The sequence below is a fragment of the Strongylocentrotus purpuratus genome, unplaced genomic scaffold (genome assembly GCF_000002235.5).
Source record: "Strongylocentrotus purpuratus isolate Spur 01 unplaced genomic scaffold, Spur_5.0 spur5_scaffold_18, whole genome shotgun sequence".
Taxonomy (NCBI): domain Eukaryota; kingdom Metazoa; phylum Echinodermata; class Echinoidea; order Camarodonta; family Strongylocentrotidae; genus Strongylocentrotus; species Strongylocentrotus purpuratus.
In genome coordinates this window covers 17,431-40,323 of record NW_022145603.1, presented here as the reverse complement: position 1 = coordinate 40,323, position 22,893 = coordinate 17,431, and the positions used below count along the sequence as shown (strand labels likewise).

Here is a 22,893-nt window from a genome sequence, read left to right as displayed (position 1 = left end):
ACTGTAGAGGAACAGTTTACTTCATGTATAAAACAACTAAAAAGTATCAAATGAGATAAATTAACTGAAGGCCTCCTTTAAATTTCGTATTCATTTAAAAATCGTAGCATGAGATAGAATATATTTTTTGGTTCAAATCAAATTTTGGAATAAACATCAATGTGCTCCTGCAAGGTAAAAAAGGAAAGGAAAACATAACATCTTTCATTTGGGATGAGAAAAGAATGTCCATTGCAAGGTCTAAGTTTAAAGACACCTAAAATAAAAAAGATCAATCTTAATGATTAGGATGAAATAAACTACTCTTATCTTCCCCTAATTTTAAAAAGATTGTTGTGGGAAATACAATATGAAAACTGCTCTTTAAATGACCATGCACTCTTATTATCCATGTGTCTACTTAAAATCAAAAGAAGTATAGTTTCTCTCATTACAGCTCCAACATTTAAGATACCCTCGCTTCTTTTGGCCGTACTTTTACTTCTGTTTACTCTCAATTTAAAATAGACTTCTAAGATTTTCCTCTCCAATTACTACATGTCTTCTCCGTTTCTTTCCTTGTTCACCTTTGATTTTTTTTTAAGAAGAGCAAGGAGGCATTGCAATACTAAAAAACTGTTTAATAGAGTGTATATAGGCATGTTCTCTGATTCGACTTTTTAGCTTACCTTCACACGTAGTCCCAGTCCAGCCATCAGCACAGACACAAGTAAAGGTGTTGTCTCCATCAGTGCAAACTCCTTCATTCTTACAAGGAACGGCAAAACATTCGTCGGTATCTGTGCCAAATGAGTTCCAAAGATAAAGAATGCGATAAAAGTAAAAAGAAAATAATTCCCATTTCTAGATGTTTTCTCAATTTCTTTCCATGTTCACCCTTGATCTCTTTTTTTAAGAGCAAGGAGTCATTGCAATACTAAAAAACTGTTTAATAGAGTGTGTATAGGCATGTTATCGGATTCGACTTTTTAGCTTACCCTCACACGTAGTCCCCGTCCAGCCATCAGCACAGACACAAGTAAAGGTGTTGTCTCCATCAGTGCAAACTCCTTCATTCTTACAAGGAACGTCAAAACATTCGTCGGTATCTGTGCCAAATGAGTTCCAAAGATAAAGAATGTGATAAAAGTGAAAAGAAAATAATTCCCATTTTGACAGATTTTTCATTATTTGGGGGAAAATAGGAAAATATAATATGATCTGATATTTTTAAATTCAAAGCAATGACTGTAGAGGAACAGTTTAGTTCATGTATAAAACAACTAAAAAGTTATCAAATGAGATAAATTAACTGAAGGCCTCCTTTAAAATTCGTATTCATTTCAAAATCGTAGCATGAGATAGAAAATATTTTTTGGTTCAAATCAAATTTTGGAATAAACATCAATGTGCTCCTGCAAGGTAAAAAAGGAAAAAAAAACATAACATCTTTCATTGGGATGAGAAAAGAATGTCCTTTGCAAGGTCTAAGTTTAAAGACACCTAAAATAAAAAAGATCAATCTTGATGATTAGGATGAAATTAGCTACTCTTATCTTCCCCTAATTTTAAAAAGATTGTTGTGGGAAATACAATATGAAAACTGCTCTTTAAATGACCATGCACTCTTATTATCCATGTGTCTACTTAAAATCAAAAGAAGTATAGTTTCTCTCATTACAGCTCCAACATTTAAGACACCCTCGCTTCTTTTGGCCGTACTTTTACTTCTGTTCACTCTTAATTTAAAATAGGCTTCTAAGATTTTCCTCTCCAATTACTACATGTCTTCTCCATTTCTTTCCTTGTTCACCTTTGATTTTTTTTTAAGAAGAGCAAGGAGGCATTGCAATACTTAAAAACTGTTTAATAGAGTGTATATAGGCATGTTCTCTGATTCGACTTTTAAGCTTACCTTCACACGTAGTCCCAGTCCAGCCATCAGCACAGACACAAGTAAAGGTGTTGTCTCCATCAGTGCAAACTCCTTCATTCTTACAAGGAACGGCAAAACATTCGTCGGTATCTGTGCCAAATGAGTTCCAAAGATAAAGAATGCAATAAAAGTGAAAAGAAAATAATTCCTATTACTAGATGTTTTCTCCATTTCTTTCCATGCTCACCCTTGATCTCTTTTTTTAAGAGCAAGGAGTCATTGCAATACTAAAAAACTGTTTAATAGAGTGTGTAAAGGCATGTTATCGGATTCGACTTTTTGGCTTACCCTCACACGTAGTCCCAGTCCAGCCATCAGCACAGACACAAGTAAAGGTGTTGTCTCCATCAGTGCAAACTCCTTCATTCTGACAAGGAACGTCAAAACATTCGTCGGTATCTGTGCCAAATGAGTTCCAAAGATAAAGAATGTGATAAAAGTGAAAAGAAAATAATTCCCATTTTGACAGATTTTTCATTATTTGGGGGAAAATAGGAAAATATAATATGATCTGATATTTTTAAATTCAAAGCAATGACTGTAGAGGAAAAGTTCAGTTCATGTATAAAACAACTAAAAAGTTATCAAATGAGATAAATTAACTGAAGGCCTCCTTTAAAATTCGTATTCATTTCAAAATCGTAGCATGAGATAGAATATATTTTTTGGATAAAATCAAATTTTGGAATAAACATCAATGTGCTCCTGCAAGGTAAAAAAAGAAAGGAAAACATAACATCTTTCATTTTGGATGAGAAAAGAATGTCCTTTGCAAGGTCTAAGTTTAAAGACACCTAAAATAAAAAAGATCAATCTTGATGATTAGGATGAAATTAGCTACTCTTATCTTCCCCTAATTTTAAAAAGATTGTTGTGGGAAATACAATATGAAAACTGCTCTTTAAATGACCATGCACTCTTATTATCCATGTGTCTACTTAAAATCAAAAGAAGTATAGTTTCTCTCATTACAGCTCCAACATTTAAGACACCCTCGCTTCTTTTGGCCGTACTTTTACTTCTGTTCACTCTTAATTTAAAATAGGCTTCTAAGATTTTCCTCTCCAATTACTACATGTCTTCTCCATTTCTTTCCTTGTTCACCTTTGATTTTTTTTTAAGAAGAGCAAGGAGGCATTGCAATACTTAAAAAACTGTTTAATAGAGTGTATATAGGCATGTTCTCTGATTCGACTTTTAAGCTTACCTTCACACGTAGTCCCAGTCCAGCCATCAGCACAGACACAAGTAAAGGTGTTGTCTCCATCAGTGCAAACTCCTTCATTCTTACAAGGAACGGCAAAACATTCGTCGGTATCTGTGCCAAATGAGTTCCAAATATAAAGAATGCAATAAAAGTGAAAAGAAAATAATTCCTATTACTAGATGTTTTCTCCATTTCTTTCCATGCTCACCCTTGATCTCTTTTTTTAAGAGCAAGGAGTCATTGCAATACTAAAAAACTGTTTAATAGAGTGTGTAAAGGCATGTTATCGGATTCGACTTTTTGGCTTACCCTCACACGTAGTCCCAGTCCAGCCATCAGCACAGACACAAGTAAAGGTGTTGTCTCCATCAGTGCAAACTCCTTCATTCTGACAAGGAACGTCAAAACATTCGTCGGTATCTGTGCCAAATGAGTTCCAAAGATAAAGAATGTGATGAAAGTGAAAAGAAAATAATTCCCATTTTGACAGATTTTTCATTATTTGGGGGAAAATAGGAAAATATAATATGATCTGATATTTTTAAATTCAAAGCAATGACTGTAGAGGAACAGTTTAGTTCATGTATAAAACAACTAAAAAGTTATCAAATGAGATAAATTAACTGAAGGCCTCCTTTAAAATTCGTATTCATTTCAAAATCGTAGCATGAGATAGAAAATATTTTTTGGTTCAAATCAAATTTTGGAATAAACATCAATGTGCTCCTGCAAGGTAAAAAAAGAAAGGAAAACATAACATCTTTCATTTGGGATGAGAAAAGAATGTCCTTTGCAAGGTCTAAGTTTAAAGACACCTAAAATAAAAAAGATCAATCTTGATGATTAGGATGAAATTAGCTACTCTTATCTTCCCCTAATTTTAAAAAGATTGTTGTGGGAAATACAATATGAAAACTGCTCTTTAAATGACGATGCACTCTTATTATCCATGTGTCTACTTAAAATCAAAAGAAGTATAGTTTCTCTCATTACAGCTCCAACATTTAAGACACCCTCGCTTCTTTTGGCCGTACTTTTACTTCTGTTTACTCTCAATTTAAAATAGGCTTCTAAGATTTTCCTCTCCAATTACTACATGTCTTCTCCGTTTCTTTCCTTGTTCACCTTTGATTTTTTTTTAAGAAGAGCAAGGAGGCATTGCAATACTTAAAAAACTGTTTAATAGAGTGCAAATAGGCATGTTCTCTGATTCGACTTTTAAGCTTACCTTCACACGTAGTCCCAGTCCAGCCATCAGCACAGACACAAGTAAAGGTGTTGTCTCCATCAGTGCAAACTCCTTCATTCTTACAAGGAACGGCAAAACATTCGTCGGTATCTGTGCCAAATGAGTTCCAAAGATAAAGAATGCAATAAAAGTGAAAAGAAAATAATTCCTATTACTAGATGTTTTCTCCATTTCTTTCCATGCTCACCTTGATCTCTTTTTTTAAGAGCAAGGAGTCATTGCAATACTAAAAAACTGTTTAATAGAGTGTGTATAGGCATGTTATCGGATTCGACTTTTTGGCTTACCCTCACACGTAGTCCCAGTCCAGCCATCAGCACAGACACAAGTAAAGGTGTTGTCTCCATCAGTGCAAACTCCTTCATTCTGACAAGGAACGTCAAAACATTCGTCGGTATCTGTGCCAAATGAGTTCCAAAGATAAAGAATGTGATAAAAGTGAAAAGAAAATAATTCCCATTTTGACAGATTTTTCATTATTTGGGGGAAAATAGGAAAATAATATGATCTGATATTTTTAAATTCAAAGCAATGACTGTAGAGGAACAGTTTAGTTCATGTATAAAACAACTAAAAAGTTATCAAATGAGATAAATTAACTGAAGGCCTCCTTTAAATTTCGTATTCATTTAAAAATCGTAGCATGAGATAGAATATATTTTTTGGATAAAATCAAATTTTGGAATAAACATCAATGTGCTCCTGCAAGGTAAAAAAAGAAAGGAAAACATAACATCTTTCATTTGGGATGAGAAAAGAATGTCCTTTGCAAGGTCTAAGTTTAAAGACACCTAAAATAAAAAAGATCAATCTTGATGATTAGGATGAAATTAGCTACTCTTATCTTCCCCTAATTTTAAAAAGATTGTTGTGGGAAATACAATATGAAAACTGCTCTTTAAATGACGATGCACTCTTATTATCCATGTGTCTACTTAAAATCAAAAGAAGTATAGTTTCTCTCATTACAGCTCCAACATTTAAGACACCCTCGCTTCCTTTGGCCGTACTTTTACTTCTGTTCACTCTCAATTTAAAATAGGCTTCTAAGATTTTCCTCTCCAATTACTACATGTCTTCTCCATTTCTTTCCTTGTTCACCTTTGATTTTTTTTTTAAGAAGAGCAAGGAGGCATTGCAATACTTAAAAACTGTTTAATAGAGTGTATATAGGCATGTTCTCTGATTCGACTTTTAAGCTTACCTTCACACGTAGTCCCAGTCCAGCCATCAGCACAGACACAAGTAAAGGTGTTGTCTCCATCAGTGCAAACTCCTTCATTCTTACAAGGAACGGCAAAACATTCGTCGGTATCTGTGCCAAATGAGTTCCAAAGATAAAGAATGCAATAAAAGTGAAAAGAAAATAATTCCTATTACTAGATGTTTTCTCCATTTCTTTCCATGCTCACCCTTGATCTCTTTTTTTAAGAGCAAGGAGTCATTGCAATACTAAAAAACTGTTTAATAGAGTGTGTAAAGGCATGTTATCGGATTCGACTTTTTGGCTTACCCTCACACGTAGTCCCAGTCCAGCCATCAGCACAGACACAAGTAAAGGTGTTGTCTCCATCAGTGCAAACTCCTTCATTCTGACAAGGAACGTCAAAACATTCGTCGGTATCTGTGCCAAATGAGTTCCAAAGATAAAGAATGTGATAAAAGTGAAAAGAAAATAATTCCCATTTTGACAGATTTTTCATTATTTGGGGGAAAATAGGAAAATATAATATGATCTGATATTTTTAAATTCAAAGCAATGACTGTAGAGGAACAGTTTAGTTCATGTATAAAACAACTAAAAAGTTATCAAATGATGTAAATTAACTGAAGGCCTCCTTTAAAATTCGTATTCATTTCAAAATCGTAGCATGAGATAGAACATATTTCTTGGTTAAAATCAAATTTTCGAATAAACATCAACGTGCTCCTGCAAGGTAAAAAGGGAAAAGAAAGCATAACATCTTTCATTTGGGATGAGAAAAAAATGTCCTATGCAAGGTTTAAGTTTAAAGACACCTAAAATAAAAAAAGATCAATCTTGATGATTAGGATGAAATTAGCTACTCTTATCTTTCCCTAATTTTAAAAAGATTGTTGTGGGAAATACAATATGAAAACTGCTCTTTAAATGACCATGCACTCTTATTATCCATGTGTCTACTTAAAATCAAAAGAAGTATAGTTTCTCTCATTACAGCTCCAATATTTAAGACACCCTCGCTTATTTTGGCCGTACGTTTACTTCTGTTCACTCTCAATTTAAAATAGACTTCTAAGATTTTCCTCTCCAATTACTACATGTCTTCTCTGTTTCTTTCCTTGTTCACCTTTGATCTCTTTTTTTAAGAGCAAGGAGTCATTGCAATACTAAAAAAACTGTTTAATAGAGTGTGTATAGGCATGTTATCGGATTCGACTTTTTAGCTTACCTTCACATGTAGTCCCAGTCCAGCCATCAGCACAAGCACAAGAAAAGGAGTTGTCTCCATCAGTGCAAACTCCTTCATTCTTACAAGGAACGACAAGACATTCGTCGATATTTTCTGCAAAATGAGTTCCAAAGATAAAGAATTCGATAAAAGTGAAAAGAAAATAATTCCCATTACTAGATGTTTTCTCCATTTCTTTCCATGTTCACCCTTGATCTCTTTTTTAAGAGCAAGGAGGCATTGCAATACTAAAAAACTGTTTAATAGAGTGTATATAGGCGAATAAACGTTAATGTACCCGTACAAGAAAAAAGGGAAAGGAAAGCATAACATCTTTCTTTTGGAATGAATAAAGAATGTCCTATGCAAGGTTTAGGTTCTTTCTTTGTTCATCTTTGTTTTGTTTTTTGTTAAAAGAGCAAGGAGGCATTGCATTACTCAACTGTATGAATGTATATAGGCACGTAATCTGATTTGACTTCATAGCTTACTAGGACTACGTGTGAGGGTAATACATGTATATGCGCATGCTGTCATTTACAAGGATATATTAACTGTATGCATATGGTTCTAAAAAGGGCCCTTTCGCTTCAGATGTGATCTAATTTGCATTTTGAATTTGCAGAATTCTAATAAACCAAAATTATTTGGATCTACAACTGTGAAGGAAAAGACCATGTGAAAGAAGAGTCTCTAATCTCTTTAAGGCGTGCCTTTATATTGTAATTGCTATCATTTATCAAGTTCAGTAATTTGCATAATATGCCTCACCAAAGAATGAATAGAACGGTTTGTCATAGACACGCATGATCAGTGGACGTTCACGCTGTTCTCGTCCACTCAATCTATGAAGTCCCTAATATGGTTTGCATAAATAGGCGTTACAAAAAATAAGGGTGTTTCATCAACATTTTGTCGGTGGTATTCACCGTCTCATATCATTTTCACAGACAATTTCATCATCACCGACTAATTTCCAAATAGCGCAGATATCTTTTAGAGTTTATAGGGGGGTAATACATTCACCGCCAATTCCCATTTGCTTTAAATGTGCTGAAAATCACATGAAATGTAGATTATTATATATCTCATCGAATGCAGGGTGCACAAATTGTCGCAGCCGACATTAAAAAGGTCTAATTTGAGCGAATATCAACCAATGTCGAGAACAAACCTTAACGAATTGCGCATATTACGTGTTAAGTATATAGAAGGGGGGTGAATGCATTCGCCGTCAATTCCCATTTGCTTTAAATGAGCTGAAACTCACATCAAATGTAGATTATTATATACCTCATCGAATGCTGGTTGCACAAATTGTAGCTTCCGATATTAAAAAGATCTAATTTGAGCGAATATCAAACAATGTCGACAACAAACCTTAAAGAATTGCGCATATAACGTGTTGACTATATAGAAGGGGGGGGGGGGGTAATTCATTCGCCGCTAATTCCCATTTGATTTAAATGAGCTGAAACTCACATCAAATGTAGATTATTATATACCTCATCGAATGCGGGGTGCACAAATTGTAGCAGCCGATATTAAAAAGGTCTAATTTAAGCGAATATCAACCAATGTTGAGAACAAACCTTAACGAATTGCGCATATAACGTGTTAAGTATAAAGCAAGGGGGGTAAAAAATTCGCCGCCAATTCCCATTTGCTTTAAATGAGCTTAAACTAACATCAAATGTAAATTATTATGTACTTCACTGAATGCGGTGTGCAAAAATTGTAGCAGCCGACATTAAAAGGTCTAATTTGAGCAAATATCAACCAATGTCAAGAATAAACCTTAACGAATTGCGCATATAACGTGTTGAGTATATAGAAGGGGGGTAAATACATTCGCCGTCAATTCCCATTTGCTTTAAATGAGCTGAAACTCACATGAAATGTAGATTATTATATACCTCATCGGATGCGGGGTGCACAAATTGTAGCAGCCGATATTAAAAAGGGCTAATTTGAGCGAATATCAACCAATGTCGAGAACAAACCTTAAAGAATTGCGCATATAACGTATTGACTATATAGAAGGGGGGGTAATGCATTCGCCGCCAATTCCCATTTGCTTCAAATGAGCTGAAACTCACATCAAATGTAGATTATTATATACCTCATCGAATGCTGGTTGCACAAATTGTAGCTTCTGACATTAAAAAGATCTAATTTGAGCGAATATCAAACAATGTCGAGAACAAACCTTAAAGAATTGCGCATATAACGTGTTGACTATATAGAAAGGGGGGTAATGCATTCGCCGCCAATTCCCATTTAATTTAAATGAGCTGAAACTCACATCAAATGTAGATTATTATATTCCTTATCGAATGCGGGGTGCACAAATTGTAGCAGCCGACAATAAAAAGGTCTAATTTGAGCGAATATCAACTAATGTCGAGAAAAATCCTTTAAGAATAGGGCATATATTATTCAACGTATATAGCAAGTGGGGGGTGGGGGTAAAACATTCGCCGCCAATTCCCATTTGCTTTAAATGAGCTAAAACTAACATAAAATGTAGGTTATCATATACCTCATTTAATACGGGGTGCACAAATTATAGTAGCCGATATTAAAAAGGTCTAATTTGAGCGAATATCAACCAATGTCGAGAACAAACCTTAACGAATTGCGCATATAACGTGTTGAGTATATAAAAGGGGGGTAAATACATTCGCCGTCAATTCCCATATGCTTTAAATGACCTGAAACTCACATGAAATGTAGATCATTATATACCTCATTGAATACGGGGTGCGCAAATTATAGCAGCCCATATTAAAAAGGTCTAATTTGAGCAAATATCAACAAATGTTGAGAACAAACCCTTAAGAATTGCGCATATAACGTGTTGGGTATAAAGAAGGGGGGGGGGTAATGCATTCGCTGCCAATTCCCATTTGCTTTAAATGAGGTAAAACTCACATGAGATGTAGATTATTATACACCTCATCGAATGCACGTGACACAAATTGTAGCTTCCAACATAAAAAAGTCTGATTGGAGCGAATATCAACCAATGTCGAGAACAAACCTTAACGAATAGCGCATATATCTTTCAACGTATATAGGAAATGGGGGGGGGGGGGGTAAAACATTCGCCGCCAATTCCGATTTGCTTTAAATGAGCTGAAACTCACATGAAATGTAGATTATTATATACCTAATTGAATGCGGGGTGCACAATTAGTAGCAGCCGACATTAAAAAGGTATAATTTGGGCGAATACCAACCAATGTCGACAACAAACCTTAACGAATAGGGCATGTATCTTTCAACGTTTATAGCAAGGGGGGGGTAAAACATACGCCGCTAATTCCCATTTGCTTTAAATATGCTGAAACTCACATAAAATGTTGATTATTATATACCTAATCAAATGCAGGGTGCACAAATTGTAGCAGCTTATATTAAAAAGGTCTAATTTAAGCGAATATCAACCAATGTCGAGAACAAACCTTAACGAATTGCGCATATAACGTGTTGAGTATATAGAAGAGGGGGGGGGGGGGAATAAATTTGCCGTCAATTCCTATTTACTTTAAATGAGCTGAAACTTACGTGAAATGTAGATTATCATATATCTCATTTAATACGGGGTGCACAAATTATAGTAGCCGATATTAAAAAGGTCTAATTTGAGCGAATATTAACCAATGTCGAGAACAAACCTTAACGAATTGCGCATATAACGTGTTAAGTATATAGAAGGGGGTAAATACATTCACCGTCAATTCCCTTTTGCTTTAAATGAGCTGAAACTCACATGAAATGTAGATCATTATATACCTCATTGAATAGGGGGGTGCACAAATTGTAGCAGCCGATATTAAAAAGATCTTATTTGAGCGAATATCAACCAATGTTGAGAACAAACCTTTAAGAATTGCCCAAATAACGTGTTGGGTATATACAAGGGGGGGGGGGGTAAAACATTTGCCGCCAATTCCGATTTGCTTTAAAAAGCTGAACTCACATAAAATGTAGATTATTATATACCTCTTCGAATGCACGGTGCACAAATTGTTGCAGCCGACATTAAAAAAGTCTAATTTGAGCGAATACCAACCAATGTCGACAACAAACCTTAACGAATAGGGCATATATCTTTCAACGTATATAGCAAGGGGGGTAAAACATTCGCCGCCAATTCCCATTTGCTTTAAATGAGCTGAAACTCACATGAAATGTTGATTATTATATACCTAATCGAATGCAGGGTGCACAAATTGTAGCAGCCGATATTAAAAAGGTCTAATTTAAGCGAATATCAACCAATGTCAAGAACAAACCTTAACGAATTGCGCATATAACGTGTTAAATATATAGAAGGGGGGTGAATGCATTCGCCGTCAATTTCCTTTTGCTTTAAATATGCTAAAACTCACATGAAATGTAGATTATTATTTACCTCATCGAATGCGGGGTGCAGAAATTGTAGCATCTGACATGAAAAAGATCTAATTTGAGCGAATATCAACCAATGTCGAGAACAATCCTTTAAGAATAGGGCATATATTTTTCAACGTATATTGCAAGGGGGGGGGGGGTAAAACATTCGCCGCCAATTCCCAATTTGCTTAAAATGAGCTAAAACTAACATCAAATGTAGATTATTATATATCTCATCGAATGCGGGGTGCACAAATTGTAGCAGCCGATATTAAAAAAGGTCTAATTTGAGCGAATATCAACCAATGTCGAGAAAAAACCTTAACGAATTGCGCATATAACGTGTTGAGTATATAGAAGAGGGGGGGGGGGGGAATAAATTCGCCGTCAATTCCTATTTACTTTAAATGAGCTGAAACTTACATGAAATGTAGATTATCATATATCTCATTGAATACGGGGTGCACAAATTATAGTAGCCGATATTAAAAAGGTCTAATTTAAGCGAATATCAACCAATGTCAAGAACAAACCTTAACGAATTGCGCATATAACGTGTTAAATATATAGAAGGGGGGTGAATGCATTCGCCGTCAATTTCCTTTTGCTTTAAATATGCTAAAACTCACATGAAATGTAGATTATTATTTACCTCATCGAATGCGGGGTGCAGAAATTGTAGCATCTGACATGAAAAAGATCTAATTTGAGCGAATATCAACCAATGTCGAGAACAATCCTTTAAGAATAGGGCATATATTTTTCAACGTATATTGCAAGGGGGGGGGGGGGTAAAACATTCGCCGCCAATTCCCAATTTGCTTAAAATGAGCTAAAACTAACATCAAATGTAGATTATTATATATCTCATCGAATGCGGGGTGCACAAATTGTAGCAGCCGATATTCAAAAAGGTCTAATTTGAGCGAATATCAACCAATGTCGAGAAAAAACCTTAACGAATTGCGCATATAACGTGTTGAGTATATAGAAGAGGGGGGGGGGGAATAAATTCGCCGTCAATTCCTATTTACTTTAAATGAGCTGAAACTTACATGAAATGTAGATTATCATATATCTCATTGAATACGGGGTGCACAAATTATAGTAGCCGATATTAAAAAGGTCTAATTTAAGCGAATATCAACCAATGTCAAGAACAAACCTTAACGAATTGCGCATATAACGTGTTAAATATATAGAAGGGGGGTGAATGCATTCGCCGTCAATTTCCTTTTGCTTTAAATATGCTAAAACTCACATGAAATGTAGATTATTATTTACCTCATCGAATGCGGGGTGCAGAAATTGTAGCATCTGACATGAAAAAGATCTAATTTGAGCGAATATCAACCAATGTCGAGAACAATCCTTTAAGAATAGGGCATATATTTTTCAACGTATATTGCAAGGGGGGGGGGGGTAAAACATTCTCCGCCAATTCCCAATTTGCTTTAAATGAGCTAAAACTAACATCAAATGTAGATTATTATATATCTTTTAAAAAAGGTCTAATTTGAGCGAATATCAACCAATGTCGAGAACAAACCTTAACGAATTGCGCATATAACGTGTTGAGTATATAGAAGAGGGGGGGGTGTAAATACATTCGCCGTCAATTCCCATTTGCTTTAAATGACCTGAAACTCACATGAAATGTAGATCATTATATATCTCATTGAATACGGGGTGCAAAAATTATAGCAGCCCACATTAAAAAGGTATAATTTGAGCGAATATCAACCAATGTTGAGAACAAACCCTTAAGAATTGCGCATATAACGTGTTGGGTATAAAGAAGGGGGGGGGGGGGTAATGCATTCGCTGCCAATTCCCATTTGCTTTAAATGAACTAAAACTCACATGAAATGTAGATTATTATACACCTCATCGAATGCACGTGACACAAATTGTAGCTTCCGACATAAAAAAGTCTGATTGGAGCGAATATCAACCAATGTCGAGAACAAACCTTAACGAATAGCGCATATATCTTTCAACGTATATAGGAAGTGGGGGGGGGGGGGTAAAACATTCGCTGCCAATTCCGATTTGCTTTAAATGAGCTGAAACTCACATGAAATGTAGAATATAATATACCTCATCGAATGCAGGGTGCACAAATTGTAGCATCCGACATTAAAAAGATCTAATTTGAGCGAATATCAACCAATGTCGAGAACAATCCTTTAAGAATAGGGCATATATTTTTCAACGTATATTGCAAGGGGGGGGGGGGGGTAAAACATTCGCCGCCAATTCCCAATTTGCTTAAAATGAGCTAAAACTAACATCAAATGTAGATTATTATATATCTCATCGAATGCGGGGTGCACAAATTGTAGCAGCCGATATTAAAAAAGGTCTAATTTGAGCGAATATCAACCAATGTCGAGAAAAAACCTTAACGAATTGCGCATATAACGTGTTGAGTATATAGAAGAGGGGGGGGGGGGGGGAATAAATTCGCCGTCAATTCCTATTTACTTTAAATGAGCTGAAACTTACATGAAATGTAGATTATCATATATCTCATTGAATACGGGGTGCACAAATTATAGTAGCCGATATTAAAAAGGTCTAATTTGAGCAAATATTAACCAATGTCGAGAACAAACCTTAACGAATTGCGCATATAACGTGTTAAGTATATAGAAGGGGGGTAAATACATTCGCCGTCAATTCCCTTTTGCTTTAAATGAGCTGAAACTCACATGAAATGTAGATCATTATATACCTCATTGAATAGGGGGTGCACAATTTATAGCAGCCCACATTAAAAAGGTCTAATTTGAGCGAACATCAACCAATGTCGAGAACAAACCTTAACGAATTGCGCATATAACGTGTTAAGTATATAGAAGGGGGGTGAATGCATTCGCCGTCAATTCCTATTTGCTTTAAATGAGCTGAAACTCACATGAAATGTAGATTATTATATACCTCATCGGATGCGGGGTGCACAAATTGTAGCAGCCGATATTAAAAAGATCTTATTTGAGCGAATATCAACCAATGTTGAGAACAAACCTTTAAGAATTGCCCATATAACGTGTTGGGTATATAGAAGGGGGGGGGGGGTTAAAACATTTGCCGCCAATTCCCATTTGCTTTAAAAGAGCTGAAACTCACATAAAATGTAGATTATTATATACCTCGTCGAATGCGGGGTGCACAAATTGTAGCAGCCGACATTAAAAAGGTCTAATTTGAGCGAATATCAACCAATGTCGAGAACAAACCTTAACGAATTGCGCATATAACGTGTTGAGTATATAAAAGGGGGTGAATACATTCGCCGTCAATTCCTATTTGCTTTAAATGAGCTGAAACTTACATGAAATGTAGATTATCATATACCTCATTGAATACGGGATGCACAAATTATAGCAGCCCACATTAAAAAGGTCTAATTTGAGCGAATATCAACCAATGTCGAGAACAAACCTTTACAAATAGCGCATATACCTTTCATGGTATATAGGAAGGGGGGGGGGGTAATACATTCGCCGCGAATTCCCCTTTGCTTTAAATGAGCTGAAACTCACATGAAATGTAGATTATTATATACGTCATCGAATGCTGGTTGCACAAATTATAGCTTCCGACATTAAAAAGATCTAATTTGGGCGAATATCAACCAATGTCGAGAACAAACCTCAAAGAATTGCGCATATAACGTGTTGACTATATAAAAGGGGGGGGGGGGGGTAATGCATTCGCAGCCGATTCCCATTTGCTTTAAATGAGCTGAAACTCAAATCGAATGTAGATTATTATATATCTCCTCGAATGCGGGGTGCACAAATTGTAGCAGGTGACATTAAAAAGATCTAATTTGAGCGAATATCAACTAATGTCGAGAACAAACCTTAAAGAATTGCGCATATAACGTGTTAAGTATATAAAAGGGGGTGAATGCATTCGCCGTCAATTTCCATTTGCTTTAAATGAGCTGAAACTCACATGAAATGTAGATTATTATATACCTCATCGAATGCGGGGTGCACAAATTGTAGCAGCCGACATTAAAAAGATCTAATTTGAGCGAATATCAACAAATGTCGAGAACAAACCTATAAGAATAGGGCATATATTTTTCAACGTATATAGGAAGGGGGTAAAAACATTCGCCGCCAATTCCCATTTGCTTTAAATGAGCTAAAACTCACATCAAATGTAGATTATTATATATCTCATCGAATGCGGGGTGCACAAATTGTAGCAGCCGACATTAAAAAGGTCTAATTTGATCGAATACCAACCAATGTCGACAATAAACCTTAACGAATAGGGCATATATCTTTTAACGTATATTGGAAGGGGGGGGGTAAAACATTCGCCGCCAATTCCCATTTGCTTTAAATGAGCTGAAACTAACATCAAATGTAGATTATAATATATATAATCGAATTCGGGGTGCACAAATTGTAGCAGCCGACATTAAAAAGGTCTAATTTGAGCGAATATCTTCTAATGTCGAGAACAAACCTTAACGAATTGCGCATATAACGTGTTGTGTATATAGAAGGGGGTGAATACATTCGCCGTCAATTCCTATTTGCTTTAAATGAGCTGAAACTTACATGAAATGTAGATTTTCATATACCTCATTGAATACGGGGTGCACAAATTATAGCAGCCCACATTAAAAAGGTCTAATTTGGGCGAATATCAACCAACGTCGGGAACAAACCTTAACGAATTGCGCATATAACGTGTTGAGTATATAGAAAGGGGTGAATACATTCGCCGTCAATTTCCATTTGCTTTAAATGAGCTGAAATTCACATGAAAATGTAGATTATTATATACCTCACTGAATGCGGGGTGCAAAAATTGAGCTTCCGACATTAAAAAGGTCTAATTTGAGCGAATATCAACCAATGTCGAGAACAAACCTTAACGAATTGCGCATATTACGTGTTGAGTATATAGGAAGGGGGGGGGGGGGTAATACATTCGCCGCCAATTCCCTTTTGCTTTAAATGAGCTGAAACTCATATGAAATGTTGATTATTATATACCTCATCGAATGCGGTTTGCATAAATTTTAGCTTCCGACATTAAAAAGATCTAATTTGAGCGAATATCAACCAATGTCGAGAACAAACCTTAAAGAATTGCGCATATAACGTGTTGACTATATAGAAGGGGGGGGGTTAATGCATTTGCAGCCAATTCCCATTGGCTTTAAATGAGCTGAAAACTCATATGAAATGTAGATCATTATATACCTCATCAAATGCGGGTTGCACAAATTGTAGCTTCCGACATTAAAAAGTCTAATTTGAGCGAATATCAACCAATGTCGAGAACAAACCTTAACGTATAGCGCTTATATCTTTCAACGTATATAGGAAAGGGGGGGTAAAACAATCGCCGCGAATTCCCATTTGCTTTAAATGAACTAAAACTCACATGAAATTTAGATTATTATACACCTCATCGATGCACGTGACACAAATTGTAGCTTCCGACATAAAAAAGTCTGATTGGAGCGAATATCAACCAATGTCGAGAACAAACCTTAACGTATAGCGCTTATATCTTTCAACGTATATAGGAAAGGGGGGGGGGGGTAAAACATTCGCCGCGAATTCCCATTTGCTTTAAATGAACTAAAACTCACACGAAATGTAGATTATTATACACCTCATCGAATGCACGTGACACAAATTGTAGCTTAGGACATTAAAAAGTCTAATTTGAGCGAATATCAACCAATGTCGAGAACAAACCTTAACGTATAGCGCTTATATCTTTCAACGTATATAGGAAAGGGGGGGGGGGTAAAACATTCGCCGCGAATTCCTATTTGCTTTAAAGGAGCTGAAACTCAAATCGAATGTAGATTATTATATAACTCCTTGAATGCGGGGTGCACAAATTGTAGCAGGTGTCATTAAAAAGATCTAATTTGAGCGAATATCAACCAATGTCGAGAACAAACCTTAAAGAATTGCGCATATAACGTGTTAAGTATAATAGAAGGAGGGTGAATGCATTCGCCGTCAATTTCCATTTGCATTAAATAAGCTGAAACTCACATGAAATGTAGATTATTATATACCTCATCGAATGCGGGGTACACAAATTGTAGCAGCCGACATTAAAAAGATCTAATTAGATCGAATATCAACCAATGTCGAGAACAAACCTTTAAGAATAGGGCATATATTTTTCAACGTATATAGGAAGGGGGGTAAAACATTCGCCGCAAATTCTCATTTGCTTTAAATGAGCTAAAACTCACATCAAATGTAGATTATTATATACCTCATCGAATGCGGGGTGCACAACTTGTAGCAGCCGACATTAAAAAGGTCTAATTTGAGCGAATACCAACCAATGTCGACAATAAACCTTAACGAATAGGGCATATATCTTTTAACGTATATAGGAAGGGGGGTCAAACATTCGCCGCCAATTCCCATTTGCTTTAAATGAGCTGAAACTAACATCAAATGTAGATTATTATATATCTAATCGAATACGGGGTGCACAAATTGTAGCAGCAGACATTAAAAAGGTCTAATTTAAGCAAATATCAACCAATGTCAAGAACAAACCTTAACGAATTGCGCATATAACGTGTTAAATATATAGAAGGGGGGTGAATGCATTCGCCGTCAATTTCCTTTTGCTTTAAATATGCTGAAACTCACATGAAATGTAGATTATTATTTACCTCATCGAATGCGGGGTGCACAAATTGTAGCATCCGACATGAAAAAGATCTAATTTGAGCGAATATCAACCAATGTCGAGAACAAACCTTAACGTATAGCGCTTATATCTTTCAACGTATATAGGAAAGGGGGGGGGGGTAAAACATTCGCCGCGAATTCCCATTTGCTTTAAATGAACTAAAACTCACATGAAATTTAGATTATTATACACCTCATCGATGCACGTGACACAAATTGTAGCTTCCGACATAAAAAAGTCTGATTGGAGCGAATATCAACCAATGTCGAGAACAAACCTTAACGTATAGCGCTTATATCTTTCAACGTATATAGGAAAGGGGGGGGGTAAAACATTCGCCGCGAATTCCCATTTGCTTTAAATGAACTAAAACTCACATGAAATGTAGATTATTATACACCTCATCGAATGCACGTGACACAAATTGTAGCTTCCGACATTAAAAAGTCTAATTTGAGCGAATATCAACCAATGTCGAGAACAAACCTTGACGTATAGCGCTTATATCTTTCAACGTATATAGGAAAGGGGGGGGGGGGTAAAACATTCGCTGCGAATTCCTATTTGCTTTAAATGAGCTGAAACTCAAATCGAATGTAGATTATTATATAACTCCTCGAATGCGGGGTGCACAAATTGTAGCAGGTGACATTAAAAAGATCTAATTTGAGCGAATATCAACCAATGTCGAGAACAAACCTTAAAGAATTGCGCATATAACGTGTTAAGTATAATAGAAGGAGGGTGAATGCATTCGCCGTCAATTTCCATTTGCTTTAAATAAGCTGAAACTCACATGAAATGTAGATTATTATATACCTCATCGAATGCGGGGTACACAAATTGTAGCAGCCGACATTAAAAAGATCTAATTTGAGCGAATATCAACCAATGTCGAGAACAAACCTTTAAGAATAGGGCATATATTTTTCAACGTATATTGCAAGGGGGGGGGGGGGTAAAACATTCGCCGCCAATTCCCAATTTGCTTTAAATGAGCTAAAACTAACATCAAATGTAGATTATTATATATCTTTTAAAAAAGGTCTAATTTGAGCGAATATCAACCAATGTCGAGAACAAACCTTAACGAATTGCGCATATAACGTGTTGAGTATATAGAAGAGGGGGGGGGGGGGGTAAATACATTCGCCGTCAATTCCCATTTGCTTTAAATGACCTGAAACTCACATGAAATGTAGATCATTATATATCTCATTGAATACGGGGTGCAAAAATTATAGCAGCCCACATTAAAAAGGTATAATTTGAGCGAATATCAACCAATGTTGAGAACAAACCCTTAAGAATCGCGCATATAACGTGTTGGGTATAAAGAAGGGGGGGGGGGTAATGCATTCGCTGCCAATTCCCATTTGCTTTAAATGAACTAAAACTCACATGAAATGTAGATTATTATACACCTCATCGAATGCACGTGACACAAATTGTAGCTTCCGACATAAAAAAGTCTGATTGGAGCGAATATCAACCAATGTCAAGAACAAACCTTAACGAAATGCGCATATAACGTGTTAAATATATAGAAGGGGGTGAATGCATTCGCCGTCAATTTCCTTTTGCTTTAAATGAGCTAAAACTCACATCAAATGTAGATTATTATATACCTCATCGAATGCGGGGTGCACAACTTGTAGCAGCCGACAATAAAAAGGTCTATTTTAAGCGAATACCAACCAATGTCGACAACAAACCTTAACGAATAGGGCATATATCTTTCAACGTATAGAGCAAGGGGGTAAAACATTCGCCGCCAATTCCCATTTGCTTTAAATGAGCTGAAACTCACATGAAATGTTGATTATTATATACCTAATCGAATGCAGGGTGCACAAATTGTAGCACCTGATATTAAAAAGGTCTAATTTAAGCGAATATCAACCAATGTCAAGAACAAACCTTAACGAATTGCGCATATAACGTGTTAAATATATAGAAGGGGGGTGAATGCATTCGCCGTCAATTTCCATTTGCTTTAAATATACTGAAACTCACATGAAATGTAGATTATTATATACCTCATCGAATGCGGGGTGCACAAATTGTAGCATCCGACATTAAAAAGATCTAATTTGAGCGAATATCAACCAATGTCGAGAACAATCCTTTAAGAATAGGGCATATATTTTTCAACGTATATTGCAAGGGGGGGGGGGGGGTAAAACATTCGCCGCCAATTCCCAATTTGCTTAAAATGAGCTAAAACTAACATCAAATGTAGATTATTATATATCTCATCGAATGCGGGGTGCACAAATTGTAGCAGCCGATATTAAAAAAGGTCTAATTTGAGCGAATATCAACCAATGTCGAGAAAAAACCTTAACGAATTGCGCATATAACGTGTTGAGTATATAGAAGAGGGGGGGGGGGGGGAATAAATTCGCCGTCAATTCCTATTTACTTTAAATGAGCTGAAACTTACATGAAATGTAGATTATCATATATCTCATTGAATACGGGGTGCACAAATTATAGTAGCCGATATTAAAAAGGTCTAATTTAAGCGAATATCAACCAATGTCAAGAACAAACCTTAACGAATTGCGCATATAACGTGTTAAATATATAGAAGGGGGGTGAATGCATTCGCCGTCAATTCCTTTTGCTTTAAATATGCTAAAACTCACATGAAATGTAGATTATTATTTACCTCATCGAATGCGGGGTGCAGAAATTGTAGCATCTGACATGAAAAAGATCTAATTTGAGCGAATATCAACCAATGTCGAGAACAATCCTTTAAGAATAGGGCATATATTTTTCAACGTATATTGCAAGGGGGGGGGGGGGTAAAACATTCTCCGCCAATTCCCAATTTGCTTTAAATGAGCTAAAACTAACATCAAATGTAGATTATTATATATCTTTTAAAAAAGGTCTAATTTGAGCGAATATCAACCAATGTCGAGAACAAACCTTAACGAATTGCGCATATAACGTGTTGAGTATATAGAAGAGGGGGGGGGGGTAAATACATTCGCCGTCAATTCCCATTTGCTTTAAATGACCTGAAACTCACATGAAATGTAGATAATTATATATCTCATTGAATACGGGGTGCAAAAATTATAGCAGCCCACATTAAAAAGGTATAATTTGAGCGAATATCAACCAATGTTGAGAACAAACCCTTAAGAATTGCGCACATAACGTGTTGGGTATAAAGAAGGGGGGGGGGGGTAATGCATTCGCTGCCAATTCCCATTTGCTTTAAATGAACTAAAACTCACATGAAATGTAGATTATTATACACCTCATCGAATGCACGTGACACAAATTGTAGCTTCCGACATAAAAAAGTCTGATTGGAGCGAATATCAACCAATGTCGAGAACAAACCTTAACGAATAGCGCATATATCTTTCAACGTATATAGGAAGTGGGGGGGGGGGGGGGTTAAAACATTCGCTGCCAATTCCGATTTGCTTTAAATGAGCTGAAACTCACATGAAATGTAGAATATAATATACCTCATCGAATGCAGGGTGCACAAATTGTAGCATCCGACATTAAAAAGATCTAATTTGAGCGAATATCAACCAATGTCGAGAACAATCCTTTAAGAATAGGGCATATATTTTTCAACGTATATTGCAAGGGGGGGGGGGGGTAAAACATTCGCCGCCAATTCCCAATTTGCTTAAAATGAGCTAAAACTAACATCAAATGTAGATTATTATATATCTCATCGAATGCGGGGTGCACAAATTGTAGCAGCCGATATTAAAAAAGGTCTAATTTGAGCGAATATCAACCAATGTCGAGAAAAAACCTTAACGAATTGCGCATATAACGTGTTGAGTATATAGAAGAGGGGGGGGGGGAATAAATTCGCCGTCAATTCCTATTTACTTTAAATGAGCTGAAACTTACATGAAATGTAGATTATCATATATCTCATTGAATACGGGGTGCACAAATTATAGTAGCCGATATTAAAAAGGTCTAATTTGAGCGAATATTAACCAATGTCGAGAACAAACCTTAACGAATTGCGCATATAACGTGTTAAGTATATAGAAGGGGGGTAAATACATTCGCCGTCAATTCCCTTTTGCTTTAAATGAGCTGAAACTCACATGAAATGTAGATCATTATATACCTCATTGAATAGGGGGTGCACAATTTATAGCAGCCCACATTAAAAAGGTCTAATTTGAGCGAACATCAACCAATGTCGAGAACAAACCTTAACGAATTGCGCATATAACGTGTTGAGTATATAGAAGAGGGGGGGGAATAAATTCGCCGTCAATTCCTATTTACTTTAAATGAGCTGAAACTCACATGAAATGTAGATTATTATATACCTCATCGGATGCGGGGTGCACAAATTGTAGCAGCCGATATTAAAAAGATCTTATTTGAGCGAATATCAACCAATGTTGAGAACAAACCTTTAAGAATTGCCCATATAACGTGTTGGGTATATAGAAGGGGGGGGGGTAAAACATTTGCCGCCAATTCCCATTTGCTTTAAAAGAGCTGAAACTCACATAAAATGTAGATTATTATATACCTTGTCGAATGCGGGGTGCACAAATTGTAGCAGCCGACATTAAAAAGGTCTAATTTGAGCGAATATCAACCAATGTCGAGAACAAACCTTAACGAATTGCGCATATAACGTGTTGAGTATATAGAAGGGGGTGAATACATTCGCCGTCAATTCCTATTTGCTTTAAATGAGCTGAAACTTACATGAAATGTAGATTATCATATACCTCATTGAATACGGGATGCACAAATTATAGCAGCCCACATTAAAAAGGTCTAATTTGAGCGAATATCAACCAATGTCGAGAACAAACCTTTACAAATAGCGCATATACCTTTCATGGTATATAGTAAGGGGGGGGTAATACATTCGCCGCGAATTCCCCTTTGCTTTAAATGAGCTGAAACTCACATGAAATGTAGATTATTATATACCTCATCGAATGCTGGTTGCACA

The 22,893-nt window shown here is 36.0% G+C and overlaps 3 long non-coding RNA genes across 3 annotated transcripts; all 3 read right to left on the bottom strand.

The window, feature by feature from the left end:
• Positions 1-2,285: 2,285 nt before the first annotated feature.
• On the bottom strand, positions 2,286-3,514 carry LOC115925355. The gene is made up of 3 exons (XR_004064653.1): positions 3,432-3,514; positions 3,123-3,233; positions 2,286-2,314 (listed from the first exon to the last, which is right to left on the bottom strand). It is a non-coding gene; the product is annotated as an uncharacterized LOC115925355 (long non-coding RNA).
• On the bottom strand, positions 3,514-4,741 carry LOC115925353. Its single transcript, XR_004064652.1, has 3 exons — positions 4,659-4,741; positions 4,351-4,461; positions 3,514-3,542 (listed from the first exon to the last, which is right to left on the bottom strand). It is a non-coding gene; the product is annotated as an uncharacterized LOC115925353 (long non-coding RNA).
• LOC115925356 lies at positions 4,741-5,965 on the bottom strand. Its single transcript, XR_004064654.1, has 3 exons — positions 5,885-5,965; positions 5,576-5,686; positions 4,741-4,769 (listed from the first exon to the last, which is right to left on the bottom strand). It is a non-coding gene; the product is annotated as an uncharacterized LOC115925356 (long non-coding RNA).
• Between the last annotated feature and the right edge of the window lie 16,928 nt (positions 5,966-22,893).